A 7889-nucleotide genomic window follows, 5' to 3' on the forward strand; every position below is an offset into this window, starting at 1 on the left:
CTGTCAAATGGATGAATAAAATCTTTTAAAAAATAAAAATAAAAAATAAATGTTTGGTAGAATTCTCCTGTCTTCCCCCCAATAGTATTCTTAAATACAACAAAATACAATCCCTTCAAGGGCTTATAGGGTTAAAATGCAACCATATTATCTCTTTCTGATAGTCACTGGTGAAGCTGATAACTTAGTAAATGATGCTACCTGATAATATTTGGATAGTAGCTAAGGCAGTGATGTAAATGTATTAATGAATAGAATATGCATGTGGTATTACTTATAATATTTAAACAGTATAAGTTAAGACCGGATAATCAGGAATATCGACTTGCTTTCTTCACCTATTTTATGATACGATTTCTAAGCCAATAGCCACACAAGAGGATCCATCAGGTGAGCCGAGAAAGGGATATGGTCAATTGTCTGCTAAGATGGCTGCCAACCATTCCTTCCCTCCCTGGACGTTCATGTTGTGCTTCCCATCAAGAGGTGGAGTTTATTTCTCCTCCCCTTGATCCTGAGGCTGGCCTTGTGACTTGCTGTGACCAAGAGAATTCTGCAGACACAATGCTGTCTGAGCCTTGTAAGAGGCCTTTCACAGGTCCAACAGCTTTTACTTTCACTCTCCTAGAGCTCTGAGCCACCATGTAAGGACCCTGCTGAGAAGGGAGACCAGCCAACCCCCACATCCCTTTCCAGCCTTTCCAACCAAGGAGAGGCATGGGGGTGGGACGCCATCTTGACCCTCCAACCCCTGTCAACATCCCCTTCCTGAACACCTCTTGGAAATGGGATAAGCCGTCTTGCAAAAACCCTGTCCAATTCATACCATCATGAGAGCACAGTTGTTGTTTTGGACCACTTCAATTTGGAAAGTTTTGTTACACAGCAGTACATCCCTAAAACTAGGGATAGCACTGATCTACATTCTTGTCTGAGCTCTCTTCCTGTGTGGTCTCTTCTTTAGATTAGGACAGGCCAGGAGAAATCTGGAGTGCCTCTCTCTCCCCATTGCTCATGCTAGACACTGCTGGTTGATACAACGCTCTTTCCCGTTTAGTCCAGATTCTGCCTTAAACCTCACCACAGAGCTCTAGACCACAACTACTAAGTCATGAGTGTAGGTCTTTGAACTGAAACTATTTGCCATTCTAGGATTAGTCATCGTGTTTTGAAAGGAAAGGGGGTTGGTGTACCATGGTAATCCATTAGTACCTTCAGAGCCACGGAATGCTAAAGATGATAGAACTTTAGAGATCCTCTAACCTAGTGGTTCTGAACCCTGGCTGCAGATTAAAATTACCTGAGCTACTTTATTGTTTGTTTTGTTTTGTACTTTCAAGACAGACTTTAAAAAAATAAACAGAATTTTAAAACTTTAACATGATTATAGATTAATGTAATATGATGGACACCCTAAAGCTCAAAGCTACAAACATAATTCAGATTACAAAAGTGATCTGACCAGGTTACAAACCTAAAACATGACCTTTTTAATTTTATCCAAGTAACTGCAAACAAATTTCTCTTTAAGGGCATCAGTGCAGTCTTTTAAAAATTATTTGATCTGGAATTACTTAAATTTTTAACCATTCTAAAAGTATGAAAATACATTTTGGTGTATTTTTTCTATATATTTTGAGTAGAGAATACAGTTCCAAGTAGGTATTACTATTCATGATTGAGAGAAAAATATGTTTCAAATACAAATTCACCAACTTACTGTAGGAAGGATTAGAGGTGAAAAGATTTATCTAAAGTCTTCTGAACTCTTCCTATTTGGTGTAGTGTGCCTTCTCTCCTGTACTTTTAGGGTAAATACTTTATAAGCAAATGTGACCGTATGCCAATGCTACATTTCTTAGGATTAATGAAGAAAAATGAGGTAGAATAGACTTCAGGTAAGATCTCAGAAATGACGTTTCATAGCCTGGGCTCTAGATTTAAGTGTGCACTAACCTTTTCGATAAAAGGTATTTTCAACTATACTAGTTTTTCCAGTAACACTAGATCTGCATTGCTGAGGACCCATTTCTTAATGCAGAAACAGACCATGATATTTCTATAATTGTTCTTTAAAATTATTCAAACTTAGGAACATCTAGATGCTAAACCGACTTGAAAATAAAGACCAGTTTATAAAACTGGGCTATTTTCATGTTCTTTGTTTTTTTTGTGTGTGTTTTTTTAACAGTAGAATAGATAGTTCTCTTGGTGACTGCAGACATGCCGGGCTGTTTGGTGGTATTCAGAACCACTGCAGTCATGGTGGTTTTCCCGATTGGTGTGTGGTCTTCAGTAATTATAAGGAGTTACTTGTTGGAAGCTACCGTCCAACCAGCAAGGTTGCCTTTATGCCTCTATCGCTTTCAGGATCATTGGTACCTGTGCATATTTTTCCCAAATCACCTTGCCTCCTTGCGTCACAAGACCCAACTCACTCACGTTCATCTCCATGACAGTACCTTTGGTAATAAACACCCAAAGTTGTATATAGTGGGGATGAGGAATTCGTTTTTACACCAAGTATTGGCAGGCAAAAGGCGGCTTTCAATTCAGAATGTGTTACATGGGCCTCTTGGCAACGTAAGCCCATTGGCCTAACAAATCTCTCCTATTTAGGGGGTGTTCGAGGAAAGCCATCTCCAGCAAAGCAGACTTTAGTAACCATCCTCTTCCATGCTTTGTTCTTTCTCTTTCCTGCTTGAATAACTTTTGATACTTCTGTTTCTCCCTGGGCACGAACTTTGGGCAAAGGGACTTCCCATTTGCCTGCTTTCTCTTGGCGTTTTTGTTTCATCCTATTGGAAAGGACTTTAGCTGGGGACTGTCCCTCCCTGTCCAGTAGGCGTGCAGCATCGCTCCTCGTAGAGTCTCACCATCATTCTTTTGTCGGAGGCTTCTCCTTTCATGCATCTTGATAGTCTTTTTCATTTGTATTTTCTCAGCCTGGTGCTGTTCATGGTAGAGCTCGGCTTTCAGACCAATCATCTTTTTTGCCTTCTTTGAACACTCTCGAACCTCCAGACCTTCCTTCTTCCTCTTTTTCTCCTGGTAATCCAAACGATGGCCACAGTGCTTCCGGTGTGACTCAATATATTGGTTTTGTGGCCTGGTGATGGGGCAGAGCTGTTGCTGCTGCTGTGAAGAAGCTCTCAATTTTCTAGTCTCACAGACCCAGGAGCTGACTCCATGCAACCCCGAGACAGGAAAGAGACTCCCTGTGCTGCTTTAAAAATTGAACTGATGTGGGGGCCTCACCCCCCACTGGTTCAGATTCAGTTGAGCCTCATTATTTTAAACTATGCTTATTTCTTAGTAGTAAAGAAACTTGACTTCACAAATTGGGGCCTGAAGGAGCAGATCACAGCTGGCTGAAACCTACTGAGGAACTATTTGGAGCGTTCGGGGGATATCATGGGGAGTCTGTCCAAGGACTTAGAGCACTGGAAAGGAGGGGAGGTAGGCTTCCTAAGGTGGAAATGAGGCTTCACCTGAGGGGAAAACGAGGGAAGGGCAGGCACTCAGGAGAGCCAGCTCCTAGGCCTGGGGTAGACCTCCCTTCCCTTCTGTCAGGAAAAGCCAGGAGCTGCCCTGTGAGGGCAGTTTTGATATATGACTCCAGATGTGAGTGGAAGGTACAGTGTGTGTTTTGAGGTTTTTCCTATGGAGAATTTCTCAGCCCTCAGACCGGATTGTCAAAGAATTGAGACGAAGTATGAAGCACGTAAGAGATGTGTTTGACACAATAGGGTCAGAAAAGTTCAAGGCGCCCTCTCTCCTGGCATGTTTGGTAGGAACCCTAAAATACAAGAAAGGGACTAGAAACCTTATGATGGTAAAATTTTAAGGCTTCATTTTTTGGGTAAAATATGACTTGCTGTCAGGTGTGTGACTTGGTAGCTTTAGGGCAAATATATAATAAATCTCGCCTCCTTGCTGAAATCTGAAGAGTTTTCTGCATATAAATAAAAACCACGAGTGCGATAAAATTACTTTTGTGTCCTCACATGAAAGGTGTTAGGAATTTTCAGACTGTTACCATAATTAAAGTACTTGGGATGAAAAAACTCTTTACTTGAGTATCTCTCCCCCATCCTGTCTTAAAAGGCACTTCTGGAGAAAAACACACTCACCCACTTCAGTATTGTTTTGACCCTACTTTGTAGTTTGAAGAAACATTACAGCTTTCAGTGACAGCAGGAAAGTTGCCTTGTAGTTGAAAACACTACAAACCACAAAGGGCATTGGAATTTGCAAAAATGAATGAGATTTCTCTTCACAGCCTCAGTCGAAAGGGATGACTTCTAAAGAACTCATTTTTGTCAGTAAAGGAATTGCCTGGAGACCTTCTTTCTTTCTTTTCCTGGGTCTGCTTCTTGAACTCCTGTCTATAGGGTCACCGGGCCTGACTTGCTCTTTGTACAGGTTTTTAAAAAATTACTTTTTGTATTTGCTTTATATACTAATCATGGTTTTTATTCCACAAGCATAGACTAACAATGGGAGAGGGATCATTCCTCAAGCGAATACCCCTATCTACTTACACTTCTGAGTATCACAATGGCTACCTCATGGGTCATCCTGGCTCTATCCCACCTGCTTCAATCATCCCAAGCTCTCTCAAGATTTCATAGTCAGAACTTTGACTCTGCGTATGCCCCAGCTCTACTCAAAATATTTAAGGGATTCCCTTTTGCTTACAGAATAAAGCTCAAAGCCCTTAGCCTGGCCTTCAAGACCCTCTATAATCTAGTTTGTTATCTCTGGCACTCACCTCACGTGAAAACTTGGATCCAACTTTTCTGCTTTGCCTCCTCCTGTGCCCATTTCTGGCACCTTGGCTTTCATCCTGCCTGAAATGTCTTCCTCCCTCAGGTATGATTCCTGCAAGGTCCAGCTCACTTCCACCTCTGCTGGGAAGCTTCCCCCAGTTAGCCTGTTCAGATCCCTTGAACTTTAGTGGGAATTATTTGAGACTTAGCATACCCTGACTTATATTTTTATTTCTTTTTTTATTTAAATTCAGTTAGCCAACATATAGTGCCTCATTTGTTTTAGATGTAGGGTTCAGTTATTCATTAGTTGCATATAACACCCAGTGCTCATCACACCACGTGCCCTCCTTAATGTCCATCACCCAGTTACCCCATCACCCCCATCCACCTCCCTTCCAGCAACCCTCAGTTTGTTTCCTGTAGTTAGAAGTCTCTCATGGTTTGTCTCCTCTGATTTCTTCCCACTCAGTTTTCCCTCCCTTCCCCTATGATCCTCTTTGCTGTTTCTTATATTCCATATATGAGTGAAACCATATGATAATTGTCTTTCTCCAATTGACTTATTTCGCTCAGCATGATACCCTACAGTTCCATCCACATTGATGTAAATGGTAAGATTTCATCCTTTTGATGGCTGAGTAATATTCCTCTCTCTCTCTCTCTCTCTCTCTCTATATATATATATATATATGTGTGTGTGTACGTATATCTCACATCTTCTTTATCCATTTATCTGTCAATGGACATCTGAGCTCTTTCCATAGTTTGACTATTGTGGATATTGCTGCTACAAACATTGGGGTGCAAGTGCCCTTTCGGATCACTACATTTGAATCTTTGGGGTAAATACCTAGTAGTGCAATTGCTGGGTCATAGGGAAGCTCTATTTTTAACCTCTTGAGGAACCTCCATACTGTTTTCCAGAGTGGTTGCGCCACCTTGCATTTCCACCAATAGTGTAAGAGGGTTCCCCTTTCTCTGCATCCTTGCCAACATTTGTTGTTTCCTGTCTTAATTTTAGCCATTCTGACTGGTGTGAGGTGGTATCTCATTGTGGTTTTGATTTGTATTTCCCTGATGCCAAGTGATGTTGAGCATTTTTTCATGTGTCCGTTGGCCATTTGTTTGTCTTCTTTGGAGAAGTGTCTGTCATGTCTTTTGCCCATTTCTTGAATGGATTAATTGTCTTGGGGTGTTGAGTTTGATAAGTTCTTTATAGATCTTGGATACTAGCCCTTTATCTGATATGTCATTTGCAAATACCTTCTCCCATTCTGTTGGTTGTCTTTTGGTTTTGTTGACTGTTTCTTTTGCTGTGCAAAAGCTTTTTATCTTGATGAAGTCCCAATAGTTCATTTTTGCTTTTGTTTCCCTTGCCTTTGGAGACGTGTCTAGCAAGAAGTTGCTGCAGTGAGGTCGAAGAGGTTGCTGCCTGTGTTCTCCTCAAGGATTTTGATGGATTCCTGTCTCACATTTAGGTCTTTCATCCATTTTGAGTCTATTTTTGTATGTGGTGCAAGGAAATGGTCCAGTTTCATTCTTCTGCATGTGGCTGTCCAATTTTCCCAACACCATTTGTTGAAGAGACTGTCTTTTTTCCATTGGACATTCTTTCCTGCTTTGTCGAAGATTAGTTGACCATAGAGTTGAGGGTCCATTTCTGGGCTCTCTGTTCTGTTCCACTGATGTGTGTGTCTGTTTTTGTGCCAGTACCATACTGTCTTGATGATGACAGCTTTGTAATAGAGCTTGAAGTCCGGAATTGTGATGCCACCAGCTTTGCTTTTCTTTTTCAACATACCTCTGGCTATTCGGGGTCTTTTCTGAAATCTGTTGCATTTCTATACACTAATAATGAGACAGAAGAAAGAGAAATTAAGGAATCGATCCCATTTACAATTGCACCAAAAACCGTAAGATACCTAGGAATAAATCTAACCAAAGAGGCAAAGGATCTCTTCTCTAAAAACCACAGAACACTTATGAAGGAAGACAAAAGAAATGGAAAGACAGTCCATGCTCATGGATTGGAAGAACAAATACTGTTAAAATGTCTAAGCTACCCAGAGTAATCTACACATTCAAGGTAATCCCTATCAAAATACCATCGACATTTTTCACAGAGCTGGAACAAATAATCCTAAAATTTGTATGGAACCAGAAAAGACCCTGAATAGTCAGAGGAATATTGGAAAAAGAAAACCAAAGCTGGTGGCGTTATAATTCTGGGCTTTTATTTTTCTTTTTTATGTGTGTGCCTTATTTTCCTTTCTAGAGGGTAAAATTTCATTCATTTATTTAGCACATATTTATTGTGGCCCAACCATGTGTGAGGCCCCGAGTCCTGCATGAGAATGCTGCAGTAATTAAGACACACGTGGTCCCTGCCCTCAGGAGCTTACATTCTAGTGAGGAATCATAACCATTCAGTGTGCCAAGTGCTATTTAGGGGACAGCATTGGGTGCCATGGGAGAATGTATGAGGCCCAGTTAAACATATTCAGGAGGGTTAGAAAGGCCTCCTAGAAAAGGCAATGTCCTAAGCAAGACTTAAAGGATAACTAGGAATTAGCTAGGCAGCATGTGGAGGAAGACTGTTTCAGCAGAGAGAACAGTGTGCATAAGTTATAGAACTGGAAGAAGTCAAAGATGAGAATGGGCATAGAGGAGGTGGGAGAATTCGTGAGAACACTTTTGGGGGTAAGCAGAGTCATAGTCCTAAGCCTTCTGTTCATTCTGTCAATGGACGCTTTTTTTTTTTTTTTTAAAGATTTTTCAATTTATTCATTTGAGAGAGAGAGAGTACCAATGAGAGCAGAGCAGGGGGAGGGTCAGAGGCAAGAGGGAGAAGCAGACTCCCTGCTGAGCAGGGAACCCAATGTTATGCAGGGCTTGATCCCAGGACTAGGATCATGACCCGAGCTGAAGGCAGGCACTTATCTCACTGAGCCACCCAGGGACCCCTTGATATTCAAGTTTTTTGGCAGGGAGAAAAGAAAAGATTACCTTTGGAAAGACAACCAACAGTGTCTGCCACATAGCATCGCCTGAATATATTGACTCAAACCCCTATACCAAAGGCCTAGCAGAGCAAAAGGCATGCTTATTTCCAGG

At 41.3% G+C, this 7889-nt stretch overlaps 1 pseudogene; it reads right to left on the bottom strand.

Annotated features, from left to right (window-relative positions):
* Positions 1-2323: 2323 nt before the first annotated feature.
* LOC110590424 lies at positions 2324-4848 on the bottom strand (annotated as a pseudogene).
* Between the last annotated feature and the right edge of the window lie 3041 nt (positions 4849-7889).

Source organism: Neomonachus schauinslandi, chromosome 10, assembly GCF_002201575.2.
Source record: "Neomonachus schauinslandi chromosome 10, ASM220157v2, whole genome shotgun sequence".
NCBI lineage: Eukaryota > Metazoa > Chordata > Mammalia > Carnivora > Phocidae > Neomonachus > Neomonachus schauinslandi.